The 14,910-nt window shown below is 48.5% G+C and overlaps 1 pseudogene; it reads right to left on the reverse strand.

Annotated features, from left to right (window-relative positions):
* Nucleotides 1-14,292: 14,292 nt before the first annotated feature.
* LOC123633588 lies at nucleotides 14,293-14,392 on the reverse strand (annotated as a pseudogene).
* Nucleotides 14,393-14,910: the final 518 nt, after the last annotated feature.

Consider the following 14,910-nt stretch of genomic DNA (forward strand, 5'->3'; position numbering starts at 1 on the left):
GCCCAGCTAAGGAGGATTCTCGGGGCTCTGGCATCAATAAAGTGGAGGAAAGTATTCTAGCAAAAGGGAAAGTGATGAGAACTTCAAGGGAATGGAAAAAATTCTGGTATTTCTGGAATATGTGGGCAGAAAATGCCAAAGAAAATGATGCTGGAAAATTAGCTCACAAAGGGCCTTGAATGTCAGGCTGAGAGATTTGAATGTTTTCCTGCAGGCACTGGGACACCAGCAAGTCTTTTGCGCTGAAGAGAGACACAGTCACATGTGCTTAAGGAAAGATCACTCCAGAAGCACTGGGGAAGGTGGAGTGGGGTGAGAGGGGAAGGTGGGAGACACAGAAACCGTTTAGAAATTGCTGTGTAAGTTCAAGCAAGAGATAAGGAGCAGCGGTAATGGAAAATGGAAATGAGTACACGGTTCAAGAGACACTACAGAGGCAGATTCAATAGCACTTGGCAACCAACTGGATGCAAGAGCTGAAGGAGCTGAAGATGGCTCTGGAGTAGTTCGCAGAAAGAGCTGCGGTTCTCCACCCCACCCTGTACCCACACTGTTTGCGATGTGACTCCGCAGCTCCTATCATCAAGGATGGAGTCTATTTCTCTACCCCTCAAAATTGGGTTCCAGCTCCGTGCTGCTTGGGTCCTGAGCCAACACTGAACGATGAGGCTGGTGTACAGGGAGAGGATGCTGAAACCAGGTAACTTGGTTTGGGTTTCCCCAGCAACAGGCCCTGTGACAAGGATTCTAATGGTTATAATTTATCTGGGAGATGATCCCAGGAAGCACGGGTAGAGGAGTGGGAGAGACTGGGAGAGAAAGGAAGGCAACAAATGATATGCTATGCAAGTTACCACTTTGCGCAACTGAAGCTTAATCCTATGAGTAACTCTGGGAGACACCTCCAAGTTAACCCACCTGAGTCATGAAGGACTATGAATATTTATCCATCTGTCATTGCTTGAGGATTTCTGGGGAGAGGACAGAGAACTTCCTGTGGCCTGCCTGACACATGGGCAGAGCAGGCTCCAGCCTTCCCAGCTCCTGCCTAGATTGCTTCCAGATGGGACAACCAGCTGCAGGTGCTTACAGTTGGGGCCTAAGTGCCCAGAAAAGCTACAGCCCAAGGGGCTATTGGCAATGCCCCATATGTGTGCACTGTTTTCTTTTGCACCAGGCAAACAAGGACTGGAGTTTAGACAAGAACAGAGCAAGAAAGAAGAAGGAAGAGTCACTGGAAGATGTAGACACACTGTCCTCAGGAGCACGATGAACCCCAGCTCCATTTAGGGAGTTCATACACTGACAGCAGCATAGGAACAGAGGACTGGGCAGTTGTAAAACCCTCAGAGAGTATTTTCAGCACACGTGCACACACAGACAGGTACGCATCCGAGGTGAAGTCTGCAGTTGGTCTTGTTTCCCTAAGTACAGTATGCACGTGCCCACTCATGTGCCTGTCCTCATGCAACCCCCAGTCCCCATCATCTTTGCCCCATGTGCATGACTGGTTCTCTGGGCCATGTTGCTTCCCCCATTAGGATCAGACCTGTCTTACTCCATTCATGCTGCTATAACAGAATACCTACACTGAGTGTCTTAAACAACAAACATTTATTGCTCACAGTCCTGGTGGCTGAGAAGTCCAAGATCAAGGTGCTGACCAGTGTAGTTCCTGAGGAGGGCTCTCTTCCTGGTTTGCAGACTGCTGTCTTCTCATTTTATCCTACCATAGGAAGGTAAATCTTGCATGTCTCTTCTTGTAAAGCCACTGATCCCATGATGAGGACCCCACCTCATCACTTCATCTGAATCTAATCACTTCCCATAGATGTCGTCTCCAAACACCATCACAGTGGGGATTAGGGTTTTAACACAGGCATTGGTGGATGAGGGGACACAAACATCCAGTCCATAACAAGACCTCTCCTTGAACCCCAGCCAGCTTAGTTGGGTCCTACCCACCTTCCCTAACTCTTGCTAGACCCATGTTTCTGAGGTCAGGACCCTTCCCCAAAGGCCTTGGGTACTGCCTAGACTCCTGCCCAGGTGGCATAACACATTTATAACCAAAGCCCTGCCACTCACCTAACTTTAAGAAATGTCACTCTGCAGAGATCGCTGCGGCAGACCCATAGCCTCTGCATTTGAGGATTCCTTGGACACTAAAGGCAGCCTGGATGAAGCCAAAGTTCACCTAGATTCCTTGGACTCTGTCATTGGAACCGCAGGTTCTACCTTCCCCCATCACCATACCCTTGTAGGGCCAGCCCTGCAGTTGTGTTAATTCATCCCACCCTCTTACCCCTCCGCGATCTCTACTGCTCCCCTCTCTAGTCTGATCTATTTTGCAGAAAAACCAATTTTTGTGCACTCATCCATTCAGCCAACATTCATTAGCACCTATCACGTGCCAGGCATTGCTTAGGATTCAGGAGTAAGAGAGTGTGCCCTCTACGTGCCACCCAACACAGAAGCCCCTGTAGTCTGGAGGAGACAAATGAGCGCACGTGCAGAGCTTTATTAACAGGAGACCACTAGCAAGCTGGCTCCAGCACTGATGCAGCTGGCACTGGGTGAGTGAGCCAGTATCCTTACCCAACAAAAAATTAAAAAATAAAAAAAATTTAAAAATTTAAAAATATATATATATGTATATATATAAGCCTTTCTTACAACCCAAGATCATATGAGGCAAAACGAAGAGAGAAATGGGGCCTTGATTGAATGATGGCTCTGAGCTCATTAGTGGCTCCCAGTTGACATGCGGCAGCCTAGCAGCGGGGTCTAGCTCCCAGGCACCCAGGATCTGAGGACAGACACCCAGCAGGAGGTGGCTTTCCCATAGTGCGGCCCTGGGGAAGCATTTGCAGCATCAGAGAGTGCTTAAAATGCTCAGTTTGAGGAGCTGCCGGGTCTTATCTAAAGAGCTATGTGCTTGGCACTAAGTCCAATGGGGGCTGATTCATAAGGGACCCCGGAGAGCTGTGGACAAGGGCATTTACAGACTCAGAAAACCCTACATGCTCTTTTAATTTTTTTTCTCCCCTTAGAAGATTAGGAGTTAAGAGATTTATGGAACCTCTTGATTTATGGGGGAGCCAGCCCTCCTCCCGGATGGCCACTCTCCAGGGCATTCCCACTGGCTCACGTGGGAGAGGGGGCCGGTTGCCAGATTCCCTTGCATGGACAGAAAAAAGAGCATTTCCCCTGAACACACAGCAGACTTTGGCCAGAAATCGTACAGCACTTTCTAAAACCACAGCAATAACTACGGCATCCCACGTGGCTGACAAGCTCTCAAGCCGGGCTGTTTCCCCATTAAGCCAGCATAGCCCAGCCCCTGACTCTGGGAGCTTGAGTTGGCTTAGAAATTAGACGTCCTGATCTTAGGTACTAGGTTTCCCTGCCTCCTACACCAGCCAGGAATAATGTCATGCTGCATTTGCCTATTCCCACCCCTGGCAAGAGCCAGACAAAAACGGATGCACTGTTAGTCTGCGAGTCCTGCCCTCCCTGGAAGACGTGTGCCATGGCATGGTGATGTCGAGGATGCAGAAGAGGCTCCCCCACCAAAGCACCAAGTGGGACCTCCCTAACCACAACAGCAAGTCCCGCCGCCCTGGGAGGGATGTCTGACTCCTTTGCTCTCTCTGCAGACGTGGGAAAGGAAGCACAGGTTGGTTCTGGTCTTGCCCAATGTCACAGCGCTAGCAAGGGGTGGGGCAGGATGCAAACCCCCACACACATCCGAGCAGGCACCCCCTCCATTCTTCCCCCACTCCCTCCCCAGCCCCGTGTCCCCTGGCCCACGGGAGAATCACCCCTAGGGCCCCGCTGGTACAGGTCCAAGGTCTCTGGAGGGCGCATGAGATCCCTGCACTGAGCCCTCAGAGGCCCTGGGAAGAAAGGGATTATGCTAAACATGAACATTTTTTTCTTGTTAGATTGTCCATTTTTTTCCTTTCAGCACGTTCCTCGTTTCAATCATTCCTTTTCCTTTCCAGACCCCAGGAGCCAGAAATAAACACACACAGTCTTCATATTGATGTAAATAACCGTTGGCTTTATTGAACCCATCTGCTCAGGCTGTTGGTTGAAATCATAGCTCTGGAGTGTTTTCCACCAAGCACCCCCTGGGCATGCAGGAGGTTTGGCTGCTGCCTTGCCTGGGCACGTATGTTCTGCTCCTTCGAGAAGGAGCTTCACTGCAGAAGCGATGTGTTCATTTCCTCGGCGTCCACAGGGCTCTGGAGTCTAGACCCTTTCTCCTCGTTAACAACCACTTTCCTGCTCTCTTCTCTCCCCTGACACCCCTGGAAACTGCCTGCTGCCCCCCAGCCCTGCAGACTGCCAGGCCCCATCATTGTGTCCTGGGATCTCAGGCTCAAAGACAGACAGAGCCTGACAGCAACTGAGGACAGAAGGCAATGAAGCAGTTTGCCAAGATCATCCGGCCAGTGGGACGTGCAGCTGGGACTTCCCCGGAAGTGTGGCTCTCAGGCTTGGGCTCCTCACTACAAAAACTCAGCTTCGAAGCACACAAGTCTCCACTACCCACCCGGCTGGAAGCCCCCGGGGGCCCTAGCCCATGTCTTCTGCAGCCTGTGGTTGATTTTTCATCCTCTATTGAGTCGTTCTTTGTTTTCTGGGCTTTGTGTGTTTGTTTGCTTTTTCCCCTCTTCCCTGCATCCCCTGAGTACCACCCGCTGCTTCAGCCTTCACTGTAGTCTACGGCTCATCCTTACTCTCTCCTCTTCCTCTCTTGACCCCACATTCAATCAGTAGCCACGTCCTATGGACCCATTCATTTCAGAAATATCTACTGAGCACCTACTGTGTACCAAGGGACTAAACTTCCTGAATGCCCAAAGGGTGCTTGGTGGAGCAGATGGGTTCAGCAAAGCCAGATTGTGTGAATGAGGTAGGTGGAGTCCCTGTGCATGGGGCACTTCCAGTCCAGGCCTTCTGCCTCTTGTCTCTTGTACCCCTGCCACAGCCCTCCTTCAGGCCAATGTCTACACTCACCTGTGCAGTTGCTACACCTCCCTGCTGTGCATTTGGACTCAGGCCAGGCCTTTCCCAGCTCCAAGCTGCCCAGCACTCCTGGCTTCATCCATTCAGGCTGCTGTCGCAAGATACCACAAGCTGGGTGGCTTATAAACGATCAAAATTTATTTTTCACGGCTCTGGAGGCTGGGAAGTCCAAGATCAAGGCACTGGCGGATTCCGTGTCTGGTGAGGGCCCACTTCCTGGTTCGTAGATGGCGCCTTCTCACTGCACCCTCACGTGGGGCCTCATTGTAGGGGCACTGATCCCAGTCATGAGGGTTCTGCCCACATGACCTCACCTTGAGGGTGAGGATTTCAACATTCTGGGAGGACACAAACATTCAGACCATAGCAACTCCCTATAAGATAGGAAGTCAGACCCCCAGTGTGGTGCCCAGACTTGGTTGTCTAAACACACTTACTTCCCACTGCCCTCCCTCATTCAGTGCGGAACAAATTTCTCAGAGGGTGACCTCAGACTGGTGTTAGAATCACAACTTGTGTCCATTAAAATGCACACACACACACACACACACACCCCACACACACACCACCCAACCTTCCAAGTCCAAATCTCCGAAGAGGGGGATCCAGGAATGTGCTCTGAACCATCTCCTTTGTGATTGCCATGCACGCCACAATATAATATCTGCCAGATTAAGTGCTGGCTGCTGAACTCCATACCATTCCCCACAACCTGCTTCACACCAGGCCTGGGTTCACTCTGCTCTACACACTTTGACCTGTAGTGTAATCCCACTACCAGATCTGCATGTCCAAATCCTACCCACTCTTCAAGGCCCATCTCAAACGGCCCTTCCTTTGTAACACGTACTATGATTCTTCCGTCCCTCACTCCAGGTGAAATAGACCTCCCCCTCCTCTTTCAGAGTTTGAACCCTCCTAGGACCTGAGCATCTTCAATTACATTTGCTACTTTCTACTTTGTGTCACTATTATGTATGCACCAGTCTTATGTCCACTGCTAGATTGGAAACATTCTAAAGACAGGCTCTGTCTCTCAGTCAGCTGACCAAGATGCTCTGAACACAGCAGCCAAAGCAATACTTTGAAATTGCAAGTTTCAGGGTGTCACTCTTCTGTTCAAAACCCTCCAATGGCTCCTCATCACACTGAGAGTAAAATCCAAAATTCTTGTGACACCCCATGAGGCCTTAGGTGGTTTGGTCCCCTTTACCTTTGTGACCTCACCTTTCACCACTCTGCCCCTTGTCCCTCCAGTTGAGACACATTGCCTCCTTGCCAGACCTCAAGCATGCTATGCACAATCCTGCCACAGGACCTTTGCACAGGCTACTGGGTCTGCCTAAATGCCCTCCCCGCATATAGCAGCCTGGCTCGCTCTCTTACTTCCTTTTAGACTTTGCTCAAATGTCACTTTCTCAGTAGGGTCTACCCTATCTGCCCTACTGAAAAAGGCAACTCACTCCTCAGGGAGCCCTTCCATGGGCAGAGGGCTGAGCAGGTGCACTGACTTCCATTGAGCTCACACAGAGGCCAGTGTGGAGCATGGCTGGACAGAAAGTCCTTCCGGAGAAGAGTTTCCAAAGCAGAAGGCCAAGTGAACGTCTGACATTCCCCCGCTCCTGAGCAGGGGCTCTGGGCTGGCTGCCAGACTGTCACACAGGACCCTTGTTGAGAGGCTCCCTGGGGACCTCATTTCCTCTCCAACCTGGGGGCTCCCTCAGATGTAAATTTTCTAGATAAGCCTAGGGAGGGGCGAGTGGCCCAGCTATATGATGAGTATGGCTTGACTCCGAGTGGGGTGTGGAAGGCTGAATAATGACCCTCAAATGCGTCCGTGTTCTAATCCCCAGAACAGGTGGATGTGCTGCCTTACGTGGCAACAGGGGCTTTGAAGGTATGTGTAAGTTAAACATCTCGAGACGGGGAGATTATCCTGGAACATCCAGGGGGTCCAGTCTGATCACACTTGTCCCTAGACGGGGGAGGCAGGAGAGTCAGAGCGAGAGAAGGTGGTGTGACGACAGAAGCAGAGGGTGGGGTGACGTGCTTTGAAGATGGAGGAAGCGGCTGCAAACCCAGGAAGGCAGGTGCCACCGGCAGCTGGAATATAGAGAAACAGATTCTCCCCTCAGAACTTCCAGAAGGAATCAGCCCTGCTGATCCCCACCTGAATTTGGCCCAGTGAGACTGACTTCAGACTTCTGACATCCAGACCTGTGTGTGAAATGATGCCTTTGCATTGTTTAAAGCCACTAGATTTGTGGTAATTTGCTACAGCAGCCGTAAGAACCTAAAACACGGAACTAGGACCCCGGCCTCTGCCTGCCTTTCCTCTGTCTCCCTCTCCCTTCCTTACACAAGCCCAGGGTGTCAGCCAGAGGCATCCGAGGACTTGGGCCCGTCTGGTCTAACGGTACCGGATTCGGGTAGTGACGACAGCCGTCCCCACGGCTCAAGCGCTGCCTGCCCTCCTCCCTCGCGGGTTAGCACAGAAAGGAAAGGACGTGGCTCACGTTACACCCTGAAACCCCATTTGAACAGACACCTGAAGAAAGAGCAAAGCAGCCGTAGGAAGGACGGGCACGGAGCACTCCAGACAGAGGGACAAAAGGCACAAAGGCCTGAAGACGAGTTTGCGGAGCAGACAAGCCAGTGTGGCTGGAGCGCAGTGAGCAGAGGACAGGGGGTTGGGGACACAGGCAGAAGCCAGATTATGCGTGATCTTGGGGGCCATGCAGAGAAGTCTGGAGTTTTCTAAAAGCAAGGGGAAGCTGATGAGGACACTAATAACCGTAGCTAACCATGGTATTTATAGCAACATGTATACGAGTACTAAGACATACATGTATAGTAAGCCAACACTAAATACCAGGTACTGTTTCAAGTCCTTTATTTACATCAATTTAATTCCCAAGAATTTGAGTGAAGTAAGTACCATTATCCCCATTGTACAGCTGAGGAAACTGAGGCTCAGAGAGGTTAAGGCCTCTGCTTTAAAGAGGTTTATACTTTCAAGAGGTTAAGACCTCTTGCCAAGCTCACACAGCTTATAGGAGGGGGAAGCGGAGTTCAAACCTAGGCCACCCGGTTTCCCAGTCCACGTGTGAAGCACTGGGCTGAGCTGTCTTTCCTGCTGAAGACTTTGTGCAAAAAACAGACTGTAGTGGGAAGGCAGGTTGTACAAGGGAACTGACAGGTGAATTAACAGGGTCTTGTAAAGTCCAGGTGAAAGATGTTGGTGGGGTGGTAGTGATGAAAATAGAGAAAAATGAATGGACTTAAGACAGATTTGAGATCTGGGAGGATCCAGTGCTGCTTCCTAGGTTTTAATCTTGCGCAACTAGTAGATTGTGACGCCTTTACTGAGAGAGGAACAGGCTTCGGGGTGGAGGGTCCCTGGAGCCCAATCTCCTTTCCCTTGTGTAGCCTGTGAGCCCGTGTCAACCCAGCAGCCACACGCTGGAGAAAGCCTAGCACATAGATGCCAAGGTTAGCCTGCACCGGCCGGCCCATGCCAAGAACCACAAAAGCCTTGTTTTATTTAAAACACAGGGCTTGGCGGAATTCCCCACCTAGACAGAGACAAGCCGGTTACCTCCTCTGTGAGCTGCATGACAGCCTCTGCTGTCCGCATCTGCGAGCCAGGCCTCTCAGCCGAAAATCCAACCGGCCCATCAGCCGCTCCTCCTGGGCCCACAAACAGGCAGCAGGGGCCGGCCTCCCAGGAGGCATCCGCAGGCGTTTGCACACGGGCCCAAGCCCCACAGACTTTGTGTTTATGCACAGGAGGCCTTGTTGCTTTATATTTTTAATTAAAAGCAGATTTTTATCAATCCCCCCCAAAATCTATTGGGGGAACAGTAATTTTGCTTCCAATCTCCCTATTTAATACTCCCCTAGCACCCATAAAAAGCTTTGGAGTTTCAGCGCACGATTTGAATCTTTACGGGTAATTAGCTGGCAGAACAACTTGGAGAGAGAAGCAGGTATATATTTTCACAACTTGGGCAGGAGTGGGTGAGGAAGCTGTGGGAGAAGCATCCCCAGGCAGACTTGGCACATCCCGTTCCTGCCACGCAAACACGCCATTCGTTTAAAGACACGTTCAGTTAGGTCCTCTAACTGCTGCCATAAAAGGTGCTTTCCCCACTATTTCCCAGGCATCTGATTATAATGCCACTGGGCCCTCCCACCTTCCACGTCCCCCTCCACGACGCTTAGTCACTTCTCCTAACCTGCTCCCACCACCTCCGCCTGCCCGGCCAACACTCTTCCCTCTTGGACACGGAGAGGCCTCTCCTGCAGCCGCTCCTGCCCTGCCCTCTGCCTCCTCCCTCTGCCTCCTCCCTCTGCCTCCTCCCTCTGCCTGGTGCCCCAGGGCCTCCCCTTTCAGACTCACTGTTCCCATACACTGACCGCCTCTGTGTGGGTCAGAAGCTGTGTTGGAACAAATGTGCTCACCCACAGCCTGACAATCATCTTGGGAAATGCTAGTGTTACACACACACACACACACACACACACACACACACACGCCCACTCACACTCTCACTTCTTTGACATCCGAAGAATCTGAGGCTCCCAGAGGAGAAAAAATGTATTCAAGTCTTTTTCCCCCTTTTTTCCTCCTTTTCCCTCTCCATTGTCTTTCATCTCAGTGAAAAATATTTAATACATACAGAGATGATAGACAGATACATACACTCACAGATGGACACAGAGGTAGACAGACAAAGAGACAGGTGCACAGATGGACAGACAGACTGATAGAAGGACAGATACTAGGGTGGTTAGATACATAGACAGTAGAAAGACAATTAGACACAGATAGATGATAGAGAGATGATATAGATAGATGATTGACAGATGGTGGAAAGAGAGATGACATAGATAATTGATAGATGACTGATAGATGAGAGAGAGGAGGGAGGAGAGAGAGAGAAGTGAGAGAGAGAGAGAGACTGCAGCAGTTGACAAAAATCAGCCACATACCTCCCTCCATCTACTGTCTGTTTTCTCACGAAGCTCTCTCACTCGCATTTCTCATTCCACCTTTTCTCCCTCTGAGCCTCCGCTAGGTGGAAACTCCTCAAGGAAGATTCTAAAGGCAGGAAGCTAAGAGGAAGTAGCTAAGAGGGCTGTGTGGCTGCCCAGGTGTCAATCAGAACAGATGGGACGGGGGTGTGGAAGCCTGTCCTTTGTAAACAGCAGGGTTCTCAGACGTGAGCGGTATCAGATTCATCCATAATTCAGCAGGGCTCAGGGTGCCAGGGAGGAGCCTCACACCAGCGGGCAGCAGTGGTTCTCAGCCTCACTGCATTTGGATCACCCAGTGGCTTTCTAAAACAGGTGGCTGAGCCCTGCCCCGAGAGCTTCTGATCCAGTAGGTCCGGGTAGGGCCTGAGAATTCACGTTTCCGCCAGACGACATCGCTGCTCGTGTTGCCAGATGATGTCGATGCTGCCGCTCGGGGACCTCCCTTGGAGAACCACTGCTGGAAAGCCATTTTCAGAGGTTATTTTGGCCATTATGATGATGTTCAATTGTGTCTCTTTTAATTAAATCATATTATCCAGTATGTTTGGAAATGAAGGAAACAACAGCAATTTGATTGTTTCCAAGTTTGGGTCAAAATTTCAGAGGATGACTAAACTTTAAATGGTCCATTTAACACCCGCCCCACATGTTCTGACACTGTCTGGAACTCTGGTCTCTGCCTGCTGTAATGCTATCCATCTGCCTCCTCGTCCTTCGCCATGAGAACCAAGACCTGTCTGTCTTGTTTGCCATTAGAACGCCAGGGCTTAAAACTATGTCTGAAATTCTGTGTGTGTGTGTGTGTGTGTGTGTGTGTGTGTGTGTTGAATGATTCAATGACTAGATAGGTTGCCCTATATAATAGAACGCTCATAAAAATGTGTAGGAGGATGGGCTCAGAGCTTGCTATAGACTGAATGTTTGTATCCTCCCAAAATTCACATATGGAAACTTAATTCTTAATGTAACGGAACTTGGAGATGGGGTTTTTAGGAGGTGATTAGACTGGGATTCCTGTCCTTATAAAAGTGCTTCCCTGCCCCTTCTGCCATGTGAGGGCACAGCGAGAAAACCGCAGTCCATGAATCAGGAAGTGGGCCCTCACCAGACACTAAATCTGCCGGAACCTTGATCTTGGACTTCTGAGGCTCCAGAACTGTGAGAAATAAATTTCTGTTGTTTATAAGCCACCAGTTTATACTATTCTGTTGTAGCAGCCCAAACTGCTATGACAAAGCTGGCCCAGCTGGGTATGAGGTCCAGATCCACCATGTAGACCAGCTGTGCTCTTCTGGCTCCTGGGCTTGGAGCAGGGAGTCCCCGACATATCACTGCCCCTTCCCCTGGCACGCTCCACTCCCCCCAGCAGAGGCCTGGGTGGCTCCAGCACCTCTCTGAGCATACTCATCTCCTAAAGACACCTGGTCTCCCCTGCCCTGTCCTCCTTGCTGGCATGTGCTCAAGAGAGACCGAGTTGAGGGGAGAAGTCCTTCCACCAGTATTTAAATGCTCATTGAGCTCCCACTGACGGTGGCCTCCCTCTCTCCCTTCCTGGCTTTCCTTGCTCCTGCTGTTTGGCGCACCCCTGCCCTAGACTGCAAAGCTGGCACCAGATCCTTGGGGCCTGAATCAAGAGATGGTTTGACCCCTCCCACGATGTCACATTCAGAACTGCTCCTCTCAACCAGGACAAAATTTGAGGGGCCCAGTGCAAAATGAAAATATGGGACTTCTTGTTAAAAAAATTATTAAGAATTTCAAGATGGTGACAACAGAGCATTAACCAAGTGCAAGACCCTGTGCAACTGCACGTGCTGCACCCAACCAGTGTCACCAGACAGAGCCGATAGAGCCGACATTCTCACTGCACTCTGGGAAGCTCTGTCCTCATCTGACATTTTGTCCATGGGATTAAGGGACAGTCCGTGGGTCCCCATTCCTCCTGGAAGTTCAGCAGCTCCAGCGCAAACAGTCCTTGCCCTCCCTCCCTGGGGGGCCCATTTGAAACAGCAGCCCACGTGGCCCTCCCTGATCTGACAGAAAACTCAGGGCAGGTGGGTAGAGGAAGCTCCTTAGGGAATTTCTCACGTCCTCTTCCTTCTCCACAACGATTGCTCACTCCGCCACAGAGACATGTGTGTGTCCCCCACCGGCACATCTCGCATCTGGAAATTGAATGGAATTGAGTCCACACAGATGCCCAGGAAGACGGCCATTTCCTCTTGGAGGGAAGGAGACCTGGAGTCTTCAGGACCACACCCTGTTTGTAAAAATGGGTCAGCTCATTATTGGCAGGCATCCTCCAAGGCCTCAGGGGCAAAATAAGTCAAACACAAAATGGCTATTAACGGCCTGAAGTTTCAAACCAGCTGGGGAAATTAGCAAAACTAATAGAAAAATAGATCTCGCAACCCTGAAACCAAGGTAAATGAAAAAGTTTCAAGACGAGATCAATCACAGGGGAAAGTGTGGTGGTTTCCGCAGTACAGCATCTCTCCAACGGGACTGAGTTCCAAACCCCACTGGGGAAAGGCTGTTAAGGAAAATTAAAGGAGGTTCTGGAATTTGGGTTGCACATTAAAATCGCCTAGGGAGCTTTAAAACTGCAACAAAGACAAAACTGAGCCCATGCGCTACCACAGTCAATTTGATAAAGACTTTTACTCTATACAATCTTTTATATAGAAAATTTTAATAGTATGCAAAACAGAGAGAACACTATGATGAACCCCCCCCCCATGTACCTCATTCAGTTTCAGTAATTAACATCTCAGGACCCATCTTGTTTCAACCTCTTTCTTCACTCACTTCCCTCTCCCCCAAAAAAATAATTATTTTGAAGCAAATCCCAGATGTCAGATTTGCTTAATTCAGAATATACTGCTAAGAGATAAGAACTCTTTTTCTTAACAAATACATAACTACAATACTGTTATAATATCAAAAAATTAATAATCATCCCTCATATAATAATAATTCCTCAAATAATCTGTCAAAATATAATTTCCCCTATTATTTGATATTTTTAACCATTTGTTCCTGTCAAGATGCAAATAAGTTTCTTGTGTTACAATTCATTGACATGTCTCCTAAATTTCTTTTAATCTATAGGTTCCTGCTCTCTCTCTTCCTTTTTTTCATGCAATTTAAAAAAAAAATGAGACAGTGCCCTGTAGAGTTTCTTGCCACCTGGATTTTGCTGACAGAATCTCCATGGTGTACTTTAACATGTTCATCTGTCCTTGTATTTGCTATAAATTGGTAGTTAGATCTGGAGGCCTAATAAATTTCAAATTTGCATTATTTGATAAGACTACTTCACATCAAAGGTACTTGATGTCTAGTTGCCTCTTCTTTGTGTAAAACCTAGATTCATTAATGTATTAGGGCTTTCTAAATAGTAATCTTTCAACTCTATGATCCCTTCTTGTGTGAGCTAGAATGCTGCTACAAAGAGAAACTTCCTTTTATCAACTCTGTGGTTACCAAAGGTATGGTCCAAACAGGAAAGGCAGAATAAATGCTTGACACCTTCATTTTATTTCCCAGTTTTCAAAGTAAGGAGCTGGTTCCCTAGCATCCTCCAAAGGTGACTGAAATTTTGTAGTTGGTTTTAGAGTAAGAACTCATTAGTATAAGCAGATTTGATGTGTTTCGATCTACTGCTGTTATCATTCTTATTCTGGTCAAATTATCCTACCTTTGGCAGTGACACCTGCTCAGTCTGGCTCCTGAGTCCCTCTGTTGTCATCGTTAACAGCTTCCTTACTTTCCGGTACTACAAGATATCCCGGGCATGTGTGTACATTCCTGCCCCAAACCTAGAATCACCTGTTTCCCTAAGAGGCTCTGGTTTGGTTTTGTGCAGAACAGTATTTAGAGACCACAGTCTAGGTGCCTAGAGTGCTTGTTGCTACTGGGCTGGTGACCGTTTCCAGAACTTTTCACTGGATAGAGGTAGAAAGTGTTTTCTTTTTTTAAGAAGAAAATATGAGTTTATATCATACTTCCAATTCAAATTCTGGACTACAGAGAGCTTATTACTTCATTGGTCTTACACGTATAGCCTCTTCCTCCCATTAAAAAAAATCTCCATTTATAATTATTAATTTGTTTTATTCTGTGCTACACACAATAGTCTCCAAATGCCAATATTAACTACTATCAACAATATGATTACTGAAAACAGTTTTAATTTCTCCCAGTTCTTTTTCCTTGGGGTAGATCCCAAGGACATATATAGTCAAATTACTACGTTTTAAACTGGTAAGAACAGATACTACACTTGATCTCAGCCCAAAGGCCTAGAAGTGATAAATTACTGTTTTAAAGTCACTTGGAATAGTTACTCTTTGTGTTGTTGTTATGCCAACTAGATACATACTTAGATGCTTTGGCTTCATTTTAATTTTATACTTTGGAATTGCTTTTTTATTCAATCTGATTTTACAATTATGTAAAATATTTATATGGTTCAAAAGTCAAGTCTAAAAATGGTATAGTCAAAGAAGTTTAGCTGCATATTCCTGCCCCCTCCATTCTATTACCTCTCTCTTCCCACAGGGACGCTCCTTCTTCTCCTTCCCCTTCCCCTTCCCCTCCTCCTCCTCCTCCTCCTCCTCCTCCTCCTCCTCCTCCTCCTCCTCTTCTTCTTCTTCTTCTTCTTCTTCTTCTTCTTCTTCTTCTTCAGTTTTACGGTATATCCTTAAATATAAAGAAATATAAGGCCAGGCATGGTGGCTCACGCCTGTAATCCTAGCACTCTGGGAGGCCGAGGCAGGAGGATCACTTGAGGTCAGGAGTTCAAGACCAGCCTGAGCAAGAGCGAGACTC

Source organism: Lemur catta, chromosome 2 (genome assembly GCF_020740605.2).
Source record: "Lemur catta isolate mLemCat1 chromosome 2, mLemCat1.pri, whole genome shotgun sequence".
Taxonomy (NCBI): Eukaryota; Metazoa; Chordata; class Mammalia; order Primates; family Lemuridae; genus Lemur; species Lemur catta.